At 43.9% G+C, this 18,405-nt stretch overlaps 1 protein-coding gene across 4 annotated transcripts in view; it reads right to left on the bottom strand.

The window, feature by feature from the left end:
* chd9 (chromodomain helicase DNA binding protein 9) overlaps positions 1–17,345 on the bottom strand; it is a 270,685-nt gene extending 253,340 nt beyond the window's left edge. For all 4 annotated transcript variants that reach the window (XM_078210878.1, XM_078210880.1, XM_078210879.1 and 1 more), the window contains exon 1: positions 17,014–17,345. The gene's annotated coding sequence lies outside the window, so the exon portion shown is untranslated. The remainder of the gene's footprint in view (positions 1–17,013) is intronic.
* Positions 17,346–18,405: the final 1,060 nt, after the last annotated feature.

Below are 18,405 nucleotides of genomic sequence, written 5' to 3'. Positions count from 1 at the left end.
CCAATATTTCACTATTTAAGCAATAATTTTCATTTCTGTTTTTCATACCAAAGTGCATAACTTCACATTTAGCCACGTTGTACTGCATCGGATGTGTGTTTGCCCACTCAACTTGTCTAAATCACCTTGAAGCCACCTTGCCTTCACCCCACAATTCCACCCAGTTTTGTGTCATCAACACACTTGGAAATGTTACATTTGATTCCTTCATCCAGGTCATTTATTTACATCGTGAACATCTAGGGCCCAAGCACTGCTCCTTGTGATGCCCCACCAGTCATTGCCCGTCATTTGAAAAAAAACCCAATCAACTGTCAACCAATTATCAATCCATGCTAATACTTTAACCCCCATCCCATGTGCTTTAATTATGCTCACTAACTTAAGGGACCTTATCAAAAGCTTTCTGAAAGTCCCGATGCACTACATCTTCTGGTTCTCCCTTATCTATTCCACATTACAAGCTCAAAAAGCTAGCAGTTTTGAGGGCTTTGGAGTTCTTCCTGCACATCTATTGGCTCTCTACAACTCTCTTCCTTTAAGAAGCTCCTTAAAACCTACCCATTTGACCAAGCCTTTGACCATCTGCCTTTATACTGCCTTATGCAGATCAGTTAAAAATCTTGCTTTATAAATGTACCTCTTGGGACATTTTATTGTACTAAAGGTGCTACACAAATGCACGCTATTGTTGTAGATTGTGCGTAATTCATTTCTACAGCATCAGATAGTCAAGTACAAAGAGGAAAATTTTGAATGATTTGATTTCATGCACTATTTCAAAACCCTTGGTTTTCTACAGGCCTCCGAAAAGTTCCAGAGATGTAGAGGAAAGGATTGCAAAGACGATTCTGGATAGGAGCGAAAGTAACAGGGTAGTTGTTATGGGGGACTTTAACTTTACAAATATTGACTAGAAACACTATAGTTCAAGTACTTTAGATGGGTCAGTATTTGTCCAATGTGTGCAGGAGGGTTTCCTGACACAGTATGTAGATAGGCCAACAAGAGGCAAAGCCACATTGGATTTGGTACTGGGTAATGAACCAGGCCAGGTGTTAGATTTGGAGGTAGGTGAGCACTTTGGTGATAGTGACCACAATTCAGTTACGTTTACTTTAGCGATGGAAAGGGATAGGTATATACCGCAAGGCAAGAGTTATAGCTGGGGGAAAGGAAATGATGATGCGATTAGGCGAGATTTAGGATGCATAGGATGTGGAAGGAAACTGCAGGGGATGGGCACAATTGAAATGTGGAGCTTGTTCAAGGAACAGCTACTGCGTGTCCTTGATAAGTATGTACCTGTCAGGCAGGAAGTGGTCGAGCGAGGGAACCGTGGTTTACTAAAGAAGTTGAGTCTCTTGTGAAGAGGAAGAAGGAGACTTAAGTAAAGATAAGACATGAAGGCTCAGTTAGGGCGCTTGAGAGTTACAAGTTAGCCAGGAAGGACCTAAAGAGAGAGCTAAGAAGAGCCAGGAGGGGACACGAGAAGTCTTTGGCAGGTAAGATCAAGAAAAACCCTAAAGCTTGCTATAGGTATGTCAGGAATAAAAGAATGATTAGGGTAAGATTAGGGCAAGTCAAGGACAGTAGTGGGATGTTGTGCGTGGAGTCCGAAGAGATAGGAGAGGCGCTAAATGAATATTTTTCGTCAGTATTCACACAGGAAAAAGACAATGTTGTTGAGGAGAATACTGAGATACAGGCTATTAGACTAGACGGGATTGGGGTTCATAAGGAGGAGGTGTTAGCAATTCTGGAAAGGGTAAAAATAGACAGGTCCCCTGGGCCGGATGGGATTTATCCTAGGATTCTCTGGGAGGCTAGGGAGGTGATTGCAGAGCCTTTGGCTTTGATCTTTATGTCGTCATTATCTACAGGAATAGTGCCAGAAGACTGGAGGATAGCAAATGTTGTCCCCTTGTTCAAGAAGGGGAGTAGAGACAACCCTGGTAATTATAGACCAGTGAGCCTTACTTCTGTTGTGGGCAAAGTTTTGGAAAGGATTATAAGAGATAGGATTTATAATCATCCAGAAAGGAATAATTTGATTAGGGATAGTCAATACGGTTTTGTGAAGGGTAGGTCGTGCCTCACAAACCTTATTGAGTTCTTTAAGAAGGTGACCAAAGAGGTGGATAAGGGTAAAGCAGTTGATGCGGTGTATATGGATTTCAGTAAAGTGCTTGATAAGGTTCCCCACGGTAGGCTATTGCAGAAAATACGGAGGCATGGGATTGAGGGTGATTTAGCGGTTTGGATCAGAAATTGGCTAGCTGTAAGAAGACAGAGGGTGGTGGTTGATGGGAAATGTTCATCCTGGAGTTCAGTTCCTAGTGGTGTACCACAAGGATCTGGTCTGGGGCCACTGCTGTTTGTCATTTTTATAAAATGACCTGGATTAGGGCGTAGAAGGATGGGTTAGTAAATTTGCGGATGACACTAAAGTCAGTGGAGTTGAGGACAGTGCGGAAGGATGTTGCAGGTTACAGAGGGACATAGATAAGCTGCAGAGCTGGGCTGAGAGGTGGCAAATGGAGTTTAATGCGGAAAAGTGTGAGGTGATTCACTTTGGAAGGAGTAACAGGAATACAGAGTACTGGACTAATGGTAAGATACTTAGTAGTGTGGATGAGCAGAGAGATCTCGGTGTCCATGTGCATAAATCCCTGAAAGTTGGCACCCAGGTTGATAGGGTTGTTAAGAAGGCGTACGGTGTGTTAGCCTTTATTGGTAGAGGGATTGAGTTTCGGAGCCATGAGGTCATGTTGCAGCTGTACAAAACTCTGGTGCGGCCGCACTTGGAGTATTGCGTACAGTTCTGGTTGCCGCATTATAGGAAGGATGTGGAAGCATTGGAAAGGGTGGAGAGGAGATTTACCAGGATGTTGCCTGGTATGGTGGGAAGGTTTTATGAGGAAAGGCTGAGGGACTTGAGGCTGTTTTCGTTAGAGAGAAGAAGGTTAAGAGGTGACTTAATAGAGGCATACAAGATGATCAGAAGATTAGATAGGGTGGACAATGAGAGCCTTTTTCCTCGGATGGTGATGGCTAGCACGAGGGGACATAGCTTTAAATTGAGGGGTGGTAGATATAGGACAGATGTCAGAAGTAGATTCTTTACTCAGAGTAGTAAGGGCGTGGAATGCCCTGCCTGCAACAGTAGTGGACTCGCCAACATTAAGGGCATTTAAATGGTCATTGGATAAACATATGGATGATATTGGAACAGTGTAGGTTAGATGGGCTTTAGATTGGTTTCACAGGTCGGCGCAACATTGAGGGCCGAAGGGCCTGTACTGCGCTATAATGTTCTATGTTCCATATAAAAGTGACAGTCAGCAGTGGGTTGTGCAATAAAAAGAAATTGGAATGATTTGGGCCTAAATAATTCACTTGCCCAATATGTACCCAGCATCACGTGAGTAAAACCACTAAGTTCTACAAGGCACTTTTGCTTGTGCAAGGATTTATCGCCAACAGTTCTGACCAGACACAGTCTCAATATCTTTCAGAAGTTTAATGGAACTTTGCTTCCAATCATTGGCACGTGCAGCATTTTGAGAGAAAATAAGTAAGTATTTTGTTTATTTCAATTTGTACTAAGACCTTAAGTGACTCAGTACAACAAGCTTCAAAAGGCTCTATTTTTCAAATTCATAAAACAGTACTGGGCACATGCAAGCAAACTGAAAAGGAAAGGAAAATCTAAACTCTTCAAGGCATTTATTCTGTAACCACCTTCTCAGAATTCTACAATACGAACAGAAGCAGACCATTCAGCTGCTCAAGGTTACAGTACCAACCAATTAGATCATGGCTGATCTGTACTTCAAGTCTTTTTATTCACCTTTATTACATATAATTTGATACCCTTAACTTAAAAACAAATTGATCTGTCTTGATCTTATATTTCAGTCAACTCTACATCCACATATTTTGGAGAAGGAATTTCCAGATTTATAATATGCCACCAAAACACAATTTGGCTACATTCAGTCCATTAAAAAGAATAAATTTGCAGATTTTAAATCCGAGCTTCCATAATATGTTTGCATTCAAACATTTGCTGTTTAAAAATGTTTATTTTGCCACAAAAACAACAGTATGACACATGTTGCTCATGTATACCTATGAGCTTCAATGCATAGGATGCAAGGGCACAAAACACATTTGTTGTCATAAAACAGAGCAGGAGAGGAATTCAGAACCAAAAAAAAAGACACTGATGTGTTTTTTTAAAAAAGGCTGTGCCATAGTACTTTACAGGGCAAAGAAAGAGATATGTCTTAGCTCTGATGAAGGGTCATCCTGACTCGAAACATTAGCTCTATTCTCTCTCCACTGATGCTGTCAGACCTGCCGAGATTCGCCAGCAGTTTCTGTTGTGAAAGAGATATGTCCGTTCATTTTGTAACAACTTCCCTTCATTCTACTGCAGTCATGATTTGTTCTTTAACATCTCATGCTGAAGATTAGGATAACTAATTACAAGTGGCTTGCTGTTACTACTATTACCAAAGACATTACTTCACTTCCAGAATGGTTTGACTGTTATTTAGCAGCTCGTGCCAAATAAGGTACAGTACATAATTCTGTCTTTCAGAAGCTTTGAATGGCAAGAACAACTCATTAATAGCAAATTGGATGCTGGAAATCTGGATTAACATTGGGGTAGTAGAACAAGAGAAGGCCATTCATATCCTCCAGCCTGTTCTATTGTTCAATTAGGTCATGGCTATTTGCAGATCAACTCCATTTACCTATCTTGGTTCAGTATTCCTTAATACTCGTGCCTTTAAAATCTGTTAATCTGAGATTTTAAAGTTTCAGTTGATCTAGCCTCGATTGCTTTTGGAAGGATTGAAGAGTGAAATCATCAGGTCCTTTTTTGATTTGATTTATTGTCACATATATTGGCATACAGCGAAAGGTATTGTTTCTTGCGTGCTTTACAGCCAAAACATACCGTACATAGAGAAGGAAAGAAGAGGGTGCAGATAGCTAGAGTACAGAAAAAGTCAAATCTGTAAGAGATTGAATTAAAGCATTGTTAGAGAGTTTAAGAGAGAATAGAGTTTTAAGGATAGAACAAGAGTAAAAGATAGAATTACAGGGTATGCTGGGCACAGCTTGCAAGAAGATGCCACGCTCCGGTGCCATTTTGGTCTCAAATGTTTAGTCTCATTATGTTCACCATAAACTTAAATCTAGTAATTTTACTGAATCTACTTTTAGTTTACCTCATATCTCTGGTATTTTACCCTTTTCCTCTATTGTGAAGACACATACCCAAAATTATTTAGCAAGTCTGCAACTGCTTCATTTTGAACTACAATATCCATGTCTATTCTTATGAGTCATTATAATCCTTACAACTTCCATCAATGAAAATACTGTACTTGTAAAAAAAAATGTTTTAGTGCCAGTGCATGGCAGATTAAACATAATCCCCAAAGTCACAAGAAGCATACTTTATGATTATTCACATCCACTCTTGATGACTGCAAGAAAACATGCTCAGGTGCGTTCTCACAACAGCTGTCAATCATGTGGAATGTAAAGTTATACTGCCCTGGACTTAACCAGAACAAACACAATCAATGCATTAAACTGATTTCGTTTTCTGTTTTATATTCCTCAAGTACTCTGGAAACAAAAACTGCAGAGTCATGCAGCTGCTAAAGAGAATTTTTTGCAACAATATGATATTTACATTTGTGAAACATACAGAGTGACTGGCAATCTGTACAGTGATTACAGTCTACTGCACCTTGAATCTAATCTGTTTTCCCCTCTTGTCAGTCAGACAAATTGGTGGATTACAATTGAAAGATTACAATTTTAAAGTGATGGTAGAAAAACAGGAAGTTTCGATTGCCCCAAATCCTGTGTGTTAGTAAATCATAAGACCATAAGACCATAAGACATAGGAGCGGAAGTAAGGCCATTCGGCCCATCGAGTCCACTCCACCATTCAATCATGGTTGATTTCAACTCCATTTACCCGCTCTCTCCCCATAGCCCTTAATTCCTCGAGAAATCAAGAATTTATCAATTTCTGTCTTGAAGACGCTCAACGTCTCGGCCTCCACAGCCCTCTGTGGCAATGAATTCCACAGACCCACCACTCTCTGGCTGAAGAAATTTCTCCTCATCTCTGTTCTAAAGTGACTCCCTTTTATTCTAAGGCTGTGCCCCCGCGTCCTAGTCTCCCCTGTTAATGGAAACAACTTCCCTACGTCCATCCTATCTAAGCCGTTCATTATCTTGTAAGTTTCTATCAGATCTCCCCTCAACCTCCTAAACTCCAATGAATATAATCCCACGATCCTCAGACGTTCATCGTATGTCAGGCCTACCATTCCTGGGATCATCCGTGTGAATCTCCGCTGGACCCGCTCCAGTGCCAGTATGTCCTTCCTGAGGTGTGGGGCCCAAAATTGCTCACAGTACTCCAAATGGGGCCCAACCAGTGCTTTATAAAGCCTCAGAAGTACATCCCTGCTTTTGTATTCCAAGCCTCTTGAGATAAATGACAACATTACATTTGCTTTCTTAATTACGGACTCAACCTGCAAGTTTACCTTTAGAGAATCCTGGACTAGGACTCCCAAGTCCCTTTGCACTTTAGCATTATGAATTTTGTCACCGTTTAGAAAATAGTCCATGCCTCTATTCTTTTTTCCAAAGTGTACGACCTCGCACTTGCCCACGTTGAATTTCATCAGCCACTTCTTGGACCACTCTCCTAAACTGTCTAAATCTTTCTGCAGCCTCCCCACCTCCTCAATACTACCTGCCCCTCCACCTATCTTTGTATCATCGGCAAACTTGGCCAGAATGCTCCCAGTCCCGTCATCTAGATCGTTAATATATAAAGAGAACAGCTGTGGCCCCAACACTGAACCCTGCGGGACACCACTTGTCACCGGTTGCCATTCTGAGAAAGAACCTTTTATCCCAACTCTCTGCCTTCTGTCTGACAGCCAATCGTCAATCCATGTTAGTACCTTGCCTCGAATACCATGGGCCCTTATTTTACTCAGCAGTCTCCCGTGAGGCACCTTGTCAAAGGCCTTTTGGAAGTCAAGATAGATAACATCCATTGGCTCTCCTTGGTCTAACCTATTTGTTAGGTTGTGAGAACGCACCTGATCAGGTTATATTCAAAAGAAAAGATTTCCATTCAAGGTTTCCAAGATTATAATGTCACGGGTAAAAGGAATCATAGCATTTGCAGGGAGTTACCAAACTACAAAGCACTGTAATGTGCACTGATTACAATTAGTCAATTTATTGTGCAGGATTACAATACCCACAATCCTGAGCTCGCAACACATGTAATAAATTGCTTTGATCGGACAATACAATCTAACCCAATAATGACAAAGCTGTCAGTATTCAACACCATTATCCTTTGAATCAGACAAAAACTTCTGATATCCATACATGTGCAGTTAGGGGAGGCAATGGCCTAGTGGTACTATCACTAGACTATTAATCCAGAAATTCAGCTAATGTTCTGGGGATGCAGGTTCAAATCCTGCTACGGAGGATGGTGGAATTTGAATTCAATAAAAAAAAAATCTGGAATTAAGAATCTACTGATGACCATGAAACCATTCTCGATTGTCGGAAAAGCCCATTTGGTTCACTGAAGGGAAGGAAGTCTGCTGTCCTTACCCGGTCTGGTCTACACGTGACTCCAGAGCCTCAGCAATGTGGTTGACTATCAACTGCCCTCTGAAATGGCCGAGCAAGCCACTCAGTTCAAGGGCGACTGGGGATCGGCAATAAATGCTGGCCAGCCAACGACATCCAAATCCCACAAATTAACTTAAAAAAAACATGGAAACTCAGAAGTTGTTGTTTGTGATTTGCTGCTCTTCCCATAGGGTGTGTTGAAGACCCAGCAGATGGGAATCTTAAAGCAATCTTGGAACTGACCTATGCCTTTCACACTGCAATATCATTGTTAATCCTACCCCTCTAAAATTAGTCTTGCTAATGAGGTACAAATGCATATTTAATGGTGTACTAAGTTATAACTACTTCCAAACGACCTCTCCGACCCGGAAAAGCTAATTTAATTTTTGTGAAATGTAACGTTAAAAAAATAACATTATAAAAATGCAGTGGTTTAATATAATAAACAATTTTTTTTTAGAAGTACATGATAGTTCAGCTTCTTTACTTTAACTCGGTGAATTTTATTACCTGGCTTATTATGTGAAAACTCTTCAACATGACAAGCTGCTTACCCTGCTTGATGCTGTCACTTGATAAAATGCCCTTGATTTGCTTCCAGATTTAAATGAGGGGCGGAAAAAGTAAATTTGCATCAGAAGAAATCACTCGGTCTTCGTGGGTTGCAATTCTCAAGAGGTCAGCAGCAAACACAATTGTTTCGCCACCGACCACAGGATCCAAGCCTTTGAAAGCAAGAACAGCATATTTACACCGTCTAGGGTTTGCTGCAATCAGATTTTGACTATCTGTCCGGCTGCGGTTCCCATAATTGCCAGGAGATAAGGAAGCTCGAGTGAAAGTAGTCAGAGAGAGACAACCAAATTGATACCCTGTATTTTGAGCTCAGCTATCACAATAAGCTCCACAAGCTGGGGTCGTTTTCCTCAGAGAACCAAAAGCTCAGAGGCAATCTGACTGCAAATTTCAAAATGATGAATGGACTAGATTCTAACTATCTGGTCAAATATTTCTGATAGAGATGGGAAACTGAGGGAATATTTAGAAGACGTCTAATTTTGGAATCAATCCCATCCAGAGTTCTGGATCAGATTAGCAAAGTATGCAACAAATGCAGACAGGGGAGCTTGACAAGTCCTTCAGAAAGGAGAACATTTGTTTAAAAAAAAACGGATGTAGGAAAATCATGAACTACCACAGTGCCCTGGAACTTTCCCTATTCCCTTCACTGATCAGAGAGGTAGTCCCAGTTTTTTCACAAACTGGCCAATTTTATTCTGTCCCATTGCATAATGGGGAACTAACGGGACAGCTGGGTTGGGGGTGGGGGTGATGCTGGGAGAGAGGTGAAGAGAATGGTCCAAAAGAGAAAATGCTGGAAAATCTCAGCAGGTTTGGTAGCATCTGTAAGGAGAGAAAAGAGCAGACATTTAGTCCAGATGACCCTTTGTCAAAGCTTTAACAAAGGGTCATCCGGACTCGAAACCAAAGCTTTGACAAAGGGTCATTTGGACTCGAAACATCAGCTCTTTTCTCTCCTTACAGATGCTGCCAGACCTGCTGAGATTTTCCAGCATTTTCTCTTTTGGTTTCAGATTCCAGCATCCACACTAATTTGCTTTTAAGAGGAGAATGGTCACTGCTCTACAAATTTGCACCACTTCTGAACAGAGTAAGTTTCATTAATAGATGGTCTGTTTTGTTTGTCCATATCAGGGATGGACAACAAATGCTGGCCTTGCCAGCTCCAACCACATCCCACGAACAAATTTAAAAAAACTGAGCCTTTATATTTTAGCTGGACGGTGGGGCGGGGGGGGGGATCTGCTGCAGACGTTGGTTCAAGGATTTTGCTGCATTCTAAGTCGTACCTGGTATGTCTTTTTGAAATGTGCAATTCAAAAGCTAGGCTTCAGACTGGAATTCTGTTAAAATCTTGCTGCTAACATGACAACATTTTAAACAAGCACCAATGTCGAACACCACCATTACATTAACTCCCAACTAATCCTCATTCAGATGGGGGATTTTCAAACCAACGATGCTAAGGGAATCTCAATTGCCTCAAGGCTAGCTGGTGGGCAGCACTGAAAGACAATAAATGCTGATGTGCCCTCTTCCCTGGTTCACAGTCTTGACACAGTGGTTAGCACTCTGCCTCAGTGCCAGGGACCTGGCTTTGATTCTGGCCTTGGATGACTGACTGTGCAGAGTTTGCACATTCTCTCTGTGTCTGCATAGGTTCCCTCCGGGTGCTCCAGTTCCCTCCCACAGTCCAAAGATGTGCAGGTTAGATGGACTGGCCATGGTAAATATGCAGGGGTTACGGGAATAGGGCATAGGAGAGGACCTGGGTGTGATGGTCTTTTAGAGTCGGTGCAAACTCAATGGGCCAGATGGCTTCTTTTTGCACTGTAGTGACTCTATCATTCTATACTTCTCCATAATGAGTAACTTAACCTTTTAGCAATTCTAGCCAATTTTCACACAATGCTCTTTCATACCAGGCAGCTTTCCATTCATCAGGTTATTTTCTTCCCAAAAAATAAAATTCGTTACAGCCCAACATCACAATTTTCATTCTGCAAAAATCCTAACAAAGCATCTCTCGATGTAGAGTTTTGAAAAGTATGCACAAAGACATGACAAAATTGTCCGACTTACTATGTTAACATTAAAACGTCAGTCTGAATGCAGATTGTTAGCAGCTAATGTAGCATTAGATGCACTTCTGAGTTTTAATGCTGAAATTAGTGATCATGCTGAGTACAAGAACTTATTTGCCGATCTGTAAAATCTCAGAGGGTGGGAGAGTTTGGTCAATGGGAACAAAGCTTCAATACTGGGAGGTGACGATCAATATACGGTATAAAATTCCCCAAAGTAACTTGCTTATCCTCCACACTATCAAATTCATCCATGACATATTGCAGATTTCCATCAATGGTATCAATGAATTCTCCACCAGCCCAACATTTCAAAATATGTATTCCAATTGCATATTTTCCAAAAGTTTATTGGATTATTAACCAAGACAAAACTGAAAAGTCAGCAACCCTCTGAAGAAATTAAAAGGCAAAGCTAAAATTTATTTTAAACAAACCTTTCAGGGAACACAAAAATTAACTTCACAGATGTGATACCCAAAGAATCGTGAATTCAAAATAAACTACTGAGTCTTTTGGTCGAGTCGACAAATCTAACCTAAACATGCAAACATTTGTGAACTATACAAGCCCTCCCTACTCAATTTCTTCTTCAGAATTTACACCCTGACCATCTGTATTTTTCACACATTCAATGTAAATCTGAACCCTGAATCATAGAATCCCTACAGTGCAGAAGGAGGCCATTCGACTCATCGAGCCTGCACCGACAACAATCCCACCCAGATCCTATCCCCATAACCCCCATATTCACCCTGCTAATCCCCAACACTAAGGGGCAATTTAGCATGGCCAATCAACCTAACCCACACATCTTTGGACTGTGGAAGGAAACCGGAGCACCTGGAGGAAACCCACGCAGACACGGGGAGGACATGCAGACTCCACATCGACAGTGACCCAAAGCTGGAACTGAACCCAGGTCCCTGGTGCTGTGAGGCAGCAGTGCTAACCACTGTGCCACCGTGCTGTCCAACCCTGCTTTTATTACACAAGATCTATTTCCTAAAACAAAACATGCGGATAGACTCACAGGTTTGGCAGCTGCCGTGGAGCAAAACAGAGTTAACCACTGAAAGCCTCTGACCTCACCCACTGCTGGGATTCTCCGGTGCTGCTAAAGTGAATGGAGTTTTGCCCGAATGCCAAATGCGGGGCGGGAACGAAGAAGATTGGAAAATTCCACCCAACAGTGACTGCTTTTTTTTCTCCACAGATGCTGCCAGACCTACGGAATTTATCCTGCATTTTCTGTTTTTATTTCAGATTTCCAGCATCCACGGTATTTTGCTTTTGCCTATTTCCCAGACCTGCACAAAGAACAATTCTGACATTTCATTTAGGCTGTGTGCGCAAAACTAAATCACCTAATCCAACAGTTTGACTGCCATGAAACTTGCGTCAAGTCAAAATTATTTCTACTTCACAATGCAATAGATAGGAGACACTAAATACGTATATCCCAATGCAGGGAACATTATGCATTCTCTGACTAACCAGTCACAATTTTGAGGATAACCATGCGTGTAGACTACATCAGAACCTTTATTTGTATAAAAAAGCTGACAAAAAAGAAAGATGAAAAGCCGAATATAGCACCGAGGTGAGAGGGAGGACAAGAACCAAATGAACCAGAAAGTGATAACAATCAGTGGCTAAGTTGGTTTGAAGACAAGGCAATAGGGTGATCCGGCCTTTTGGCTAAGATCAAGCATTAGCTTAAGCCCAAACTGGGGTGCAATGCCTTTTCTGGTCAGCTTGATTCTCGTATGACTCTTTTGTGGGGACCATGAATTAGATTCAATTTGAATTTGATTTTTGGAGCAAGCAAGGAGATGGACTGAGGTAAAAGCAAAATACTGCAGATGCTGGAATCTGAAACAGAAAAATCTCAGCACCTGTGGCAAGAGAATAGAGCCGTTCTCTCCCCACAGATGCTGTCAGAAAGGGTCGTGAATGAAGCCAAGTCCATCACTCAAATCAGCCTTCCACCCATTGACACTGTCTACACTTCCCACTGCCTCGGAAAAGCAGCCAGCATAATCAAGGACCCCATGCACCCCGGACATTCTCTCTTCCACCTTCTTCCATCAGTCTGAGATCACTTGCCAACCGACTCACAAACAGCTTCTTCCTTGCTGCCGTCGGACTGTTGAATGGACCTACCTTGCATTAAGTTGATCTCTCTCTACGCCCTAGCTATGACTGTAACACTACATTCTGCTGCCTCTCCTTTCCTTCTCTATGTATGGTATGCTTTGCCTGTATAGCACGCAAGAAACAATACTTTTCACTGTATATTAATACATGTGACAATAATAAATCAAATCAAAAAGACCTGCTGAGATTTTCCAACATTTTATGAGATGGATTAAGGGCTTGCTCAGTCCACTCTGTGTTCTGGCTTTGTAACTTTAATAATAAAGTAATTAAATTTAAAAATAAAACAAAAAACATTGGACGCAAAGAGATCAAGCACGGGATCAGGTGTAATACCTGTTCTTGTATGTCCCTTGTCTGGGGACCTTAAATTGAATTGGTTTTTTCGAGCAAATAGGGGCTTGCCCCATCCACCCTATGCATTGATTAAGTAACTCTGAGAAAGGAATTTTTTTTTTAATATTAGACTCCAAACATTCACTCTGTTTTACTCTCCACCAAAGCTATCAGATCTGCTGAGTTTTTCCAGCAATGTTTTTATTTCAGATTTCCAGCATCTGCAGTGTTTTGCTTTGATTAAAATGAGGCGGTCATTTTTGAGTAGTAAGACAGAGCAGAAGTTGAAGATTACAACGCGGTGACTAAAGGCATGCAGAAGGGGGTACAGAGACCCCTGCGATTTTGAAGACTATTAAAAACAAAGTAGATCAGTTTAGAAAAGGAATTAGGAATCATAAAGTGCCATCATGCAAACGTATTGTCTTCATAGACACATATCATTGGTAGAGAATTTTGAACAAGTATTGTAGATTTAAAATGTAATTTTAAATGCCTTGTAAACTTTGGCCAAGATGCAGCCTGCCCCAAAGCATAATGGGGAATGAGCAGAACTAGGCTGGCTACATTCTTTGGAAACAATAAGGTACAGAATATATTCTCTATCATCAGTAGGAGACCTTGCAGTTGCAAGCTACCAAAGTTTTATAATGAATGGAGGCATTAAGCTTCTGGTTGCAGTGAATAGAAGTATTCAGCTTCTACTGATAAGGGGTAGCAGCAGACAGAGGGAAACGACTCCCTCTCCATTCCCATGGTTTGCAGGAGGTGAGGGCGATCCTTGAACCTACTGGATTAGTGTAGGTAAGGTTACTAGGCAATGGTGGGTAAGAACCTCCAGATCCAGCTGACCAATGAATTCCCAATTCTGCCAGAAGGTAGAATGCTATTGGCCGAGGTAAATAATGTGTATCAATGTAATTGGATCGTCCAGTTTGGATGACAGGTTGGGCGGGAGAAACAAACCTTCGAAAAAGTATATCTATCTCACACATGTAACGGCAGAGAGAAGTTGGAATCTTCAGGCTGTCTCTCCCCCAATGCGTAGTGGTCAATAAAGTATATTTTTAACTGCACCATCTTTCGTGAGTCTTTGTATTAGCTCAGTTCAGCTCAATACATTGCACCAGAGGGAAGCTCCCAGAAAATCCCTTTACAGGGCAGCATTAAGAGCCTGCTAAACAGGCGATTGAAAGAAGCTCCTCAAATATGGGAACAGTACTTTGGCCTCTTTTTAGGAACAGAAACAAATCAAATCTATAGCAATACTGGAGAAAATGAAACAGTGGTTTTGTACAGGACCCATTTGGAGTGCTCATTTGGCACAGAGTCAGTTCTCGGCAAAATAGCCGAAGATCAGTGAGCAATGTGTGTCCCAAATAGGAGGTGAACTTATTTTTTCATTTTTATTTCCCTCTGGCTGGGAATGAAAGAGGGAGGGCAGAGAAATGAAGCGGAGCAGTTGCAAAATATTCAATCTCGCCCTCAACTCCTCACTGTTCCACTATATTGCCAGACAGAAAAATTGAGCTGCTCAGATTTCAAATAAAGTGACATCCCTAAAGTTGTTTTAAAACTTGGGCTGGAAAAGGAAGATCCCAAAATAAATCAATAGTCACAGCATTTCAATCTTTTCACAGGTTATATAGCAAGATGCAGGTACGCAGAACAAACCACATTAACAAGGTACAGTCAGGATAAACCAGACATTTCACCATGCACTGCAATATTGGAAATGAAATGTGCAGTTTTAGACACTTGGAAGCAAGATGTTAAATTGAGCAACAGAGATAATAGGATGAACATATGTAAAAATATCATATACCACTCCTGGCTTTTAAACATAAATTAAAGGTTAACTGGATTAAAAAAGTGTTTAAATTCAGATACAAGAAAAATTGGCACTAATCTCCATGCATACCAGATAAAGGTTAAAGGCCTAGACTAATTTCAGCTTGGTCATATCAAAGTAAAGAACTTTTATTTATAACATATTCCACTTCCACAAAACACCCCAAAGTACTTTACAACCAATTAGATATATTTGATATTGTAAAGATACACAAGGTCCCACAAAGTAATAGAATAAGTGAACAGACAATCTGTTTTGGCATATCAGTTGGAGGGGAAGGGTACAAATATTGGCCAGAACATCAGAAAACCTTTGTACCTGCAAAATTACGATCGACATCTTGACAAAAGAACATATTTAAAACGAGCCTGAAAACTGCAGAAGGCAAACCAACAGGTACAGCCCTATTTACAGGAAATTAAGTAAGGTAGCTCATTGTCACTGTCAAAGTTAATCCACTCCTCGGAGAGTTTAGCCTCCCTATACTACACTGCTAGTCATAATTAAATGATCCACACAATGGGAATTCACTAGATTGCAAAAATCATTAAATAAAGCAGGGCTTTAACACTGACAGATCACTGCACACTGTGATGTGATTAATTGCCACAGGGCGCTAAAATTGTACATAAGCATTAAAACCAAAGTTTAGTAGCTTTCGTATCACCAACACGTCTAAATCAGGTCTCAACTGGATACAATGCTTAAATAATGGATGCAGCAAATACCACTTGGTGTTTTAAAGTATGCAATGCAAATTTCTGTCAGTGAATTGAAATTATCATGTAGCGCTCTGGCGATAAATGAAATTATCCAAATGGTGCAGCACTTGGGAACATTTTCACGTCCTGACCGTTCGACGCCTCCTTGAGCGGATAAGCAGCTGGCGGCGCGACACGACAGTGACTCAGTGGAGCGCTGCTGTACAATGGAGCCATGACTCATCCGGTCAGAGCAAAGCACATCCTCCCTCCCTATTCCCATCCCCACCCACCTCCTCCTCAAACGATCACTCAAAAAGCGGCCCTAGTTGCCTTCCCTCCCTCTCGCCATTTCCCCTTTGCCTCCCTACTCCCTCCGCACCCCCCCCCCCCCCCCCCGCAAAGCTGGGCTTTGCCATTGCAGCCCAGAGCCACGCACGTGTTTCCACGTCGCTACTTCGGCGAACACAATGTAACGGCGCGGGGATGGAACCCTGTGCTGGCAGCAACCCCAGGGCTCGGGGATGGAACCCTGTGCTGGCAGCAACCCCAGGGCGCGGGGATGGAACCCTGTGCTGGCAGCAACCCCAGGGCTCGGGGATGGAACCCTGTGCCGGCAGCCAGTAACCCCAGGGCTCGGGGATGGAACCCTGTGCTGGCAAGCAACCCCAGGGCTCGGGGATGGAACCCTGTGCTGGCAGAAAGCCCTGGGCGCGGGGATGGAACCCTGTGCTGGCAGCAACCCCAGGGCGCGAGGGTGGAACCCGGTGCTGGCAGCAACCCCAGGGCTCGGGGATGGAACCCTGTGCTGGCAGAAAGCCCTGGGGGCCGGCGCGGGGATGGAACCCTGTGCTGGCAGCAACCCCAGGGCGCGAGGGTGGAACCCGGTGCTGGCAGTAACCCCAGGGCTCGGGGATGGAACCCTGTGCTGGCAGAAAGCCCTGGGCGCGGGGATGGAACCCTGTGCTGGCAGCAGCCCCAGGGCGCGAGGGTGGAACCCGGTGCTAGCAGCAACCCCAGGGCGCGAGGGTGGAACCCGGTGCTGGCAGCAACCCCAGGGCTCGTGGATGGAACCCTGTGCTGGCAGAAAGCCCTGGGCGCCGGCGCGGGGATGGAACCCTGTGCTGGCAGCAACCCTATGGCGCGGGGATGGAACCCTGTGCTGGCAGAAACCCCAGGGCGCGAGGGTGGAACCCGGTGCTGGCAGCAACCCCTAGAGCGCCCACAGGCAGCCACTGCAAAAGCAAACGTGCAGATAGGAGCTGCGCCATTGGCCTTTTGCAACATTACAGCTGGCCGGTGGGGGTGGGGGTAGACATTAATAGAGCGCACCAACAAAACAGGGCCGTCTGTCTTGTCAACGGGGGAGGGGTGGGGTGGGGGCTTCCAGAAGAAGTTCCATTCTCACCTCTCCCAGACTGGCCCACTCCCCATTTTAACTGTAATCCCTACAATATAAATAACACTTTTATAAAACGGCCGGGGGGGAGGGGGAGGAGGTGAGAAAAAGACACCCCGCTTTGGGGGATCTCTCCTCTTTCTCTTGTCTTTTGGGGTTTTTGGCTTTGCTGCAAGCTGAACTTACCAGAGAAAAGGCCGGCTCTAAAGGAAGTATTTATGAAGAATGATTATTTGCGAAGTTTTAGTACGGAGTCGACCTCAGCGCTCCGACTAACGTGATACATTTCATTTGCATATTTCTTTTTTGTTTTCTGATTGGACACTGGCTGCTTTCGGGGTCAGCGCCGACACGGCTGCTTTATTAGAGAGGGTGGTGGGGTGGGCCCCGGGCGGACGGCGCGGCGGAGGCAGCCGCTGCTCCGAGTCCCGGGAACGGGGGCTGCAATCGGGGGGAAAAGGCCGGCGGAGCCGCTCGAGACGATCATGGCCGTCCCGCGGCCCGGCCAATCGGCGGCCGCCTTACTGAACAGGGAGCGGCGCGGAGCCGAGGCCGGATGAAACGCCGCCTCTGATTCGTCGAGCCGGATGTGCCGCCGCCTCTGATTGGTCGATCCGGATGTGCCGCCGCCTCTGATTGGCCGAGCCGGATGGTCCGCCGCCTCTGATTGGCCGATCCGGATGAGCCGCCGCCTCTGATTGGCCGGGCCGGATGGCTCGCCGCCTCTCATTGGCCCAGGCCGGCCTGCGGCAGGGTGGGGGGGGAAAGGCTGCGAAGTGGCCCCTAGCGGCCGAGCGCGGAACAGCAACAACCCCCAGCCCCACGTCAATCAAAGCCCTTTGTCAGGTCAGCAAAGACTCAGTGCTGTTGCTGCTCTGGGAAAGACTGAATGCTCCACAAATGGCATGGGTAATTCAAAGAGATTAGGAGGACCTTTTTGGAGGGGTGGGGGTTGCAAGCAAGTTAATTTCCACTGGACAATTATAACCACTTTACATTTCATTTGATTTAATTTATTATTCTCACATGTATTATGGCACGGTGGCACAGTGGCTAGCAGCTCCAGGGACTCGGGTTCAATTCCGGCCTTTGGTGACTATGTGGAGTTTGCTTGTTCTCCACGTGTCTGCGTGGGTTTCCTCCGGGTGCTCCGGTTTTCTTCCACAGTCCAAAGATATGTGGGTTAGGTTCATTGGCCATGCTTAATTGCCCCTTAGTGTCAGGGAGATTAGTGGGGTGACTACATTGAAACCAAAGAAACCCTACAGTGCAGAAGGAGGCCATTTGGCCCATCGAGTCTGCACCGACCACAATCCCACCCAGGCCCTACCCCCATATCCCTACATATTTACCCACTAATCCCTCTAACCTATGCATCTCAGGACACTAAGGGGCAATTTTAGCATAGCCAATCAACCTAACCTGCACATCTTTGGACTGTGGGAAGAAACCGGAGCACCAGGAGGAAACCCACGCAGACACGAGGAGAATGTACAAACTCCACACAGACAGTGACCCAAGCCAGGAATCGAACCCAGGTCCCTGGAGCTGTGAAGTAACAGTGCTAACCACTGTGCT

The sequence above is a fragment of the Mustelus asterias genome, chromosome 4 (genome assembly GCF_964213995.1).
Source record: "Mustelus asterias chromosome 4, sMusAst1.hap1.1, whole genome shotgun sequence".
NCBI lineage: Eukaryota > Metazoa > Chordata > Chondrichthyes > Carcharhiniformes > Triakidae > Mustelus > Mustelus asterias.
The sequence above is the reverse complement of the archived record's forward strand: the minus strand, read 5'-3'. Positions and strand labels throughout refer to the sequence as shown.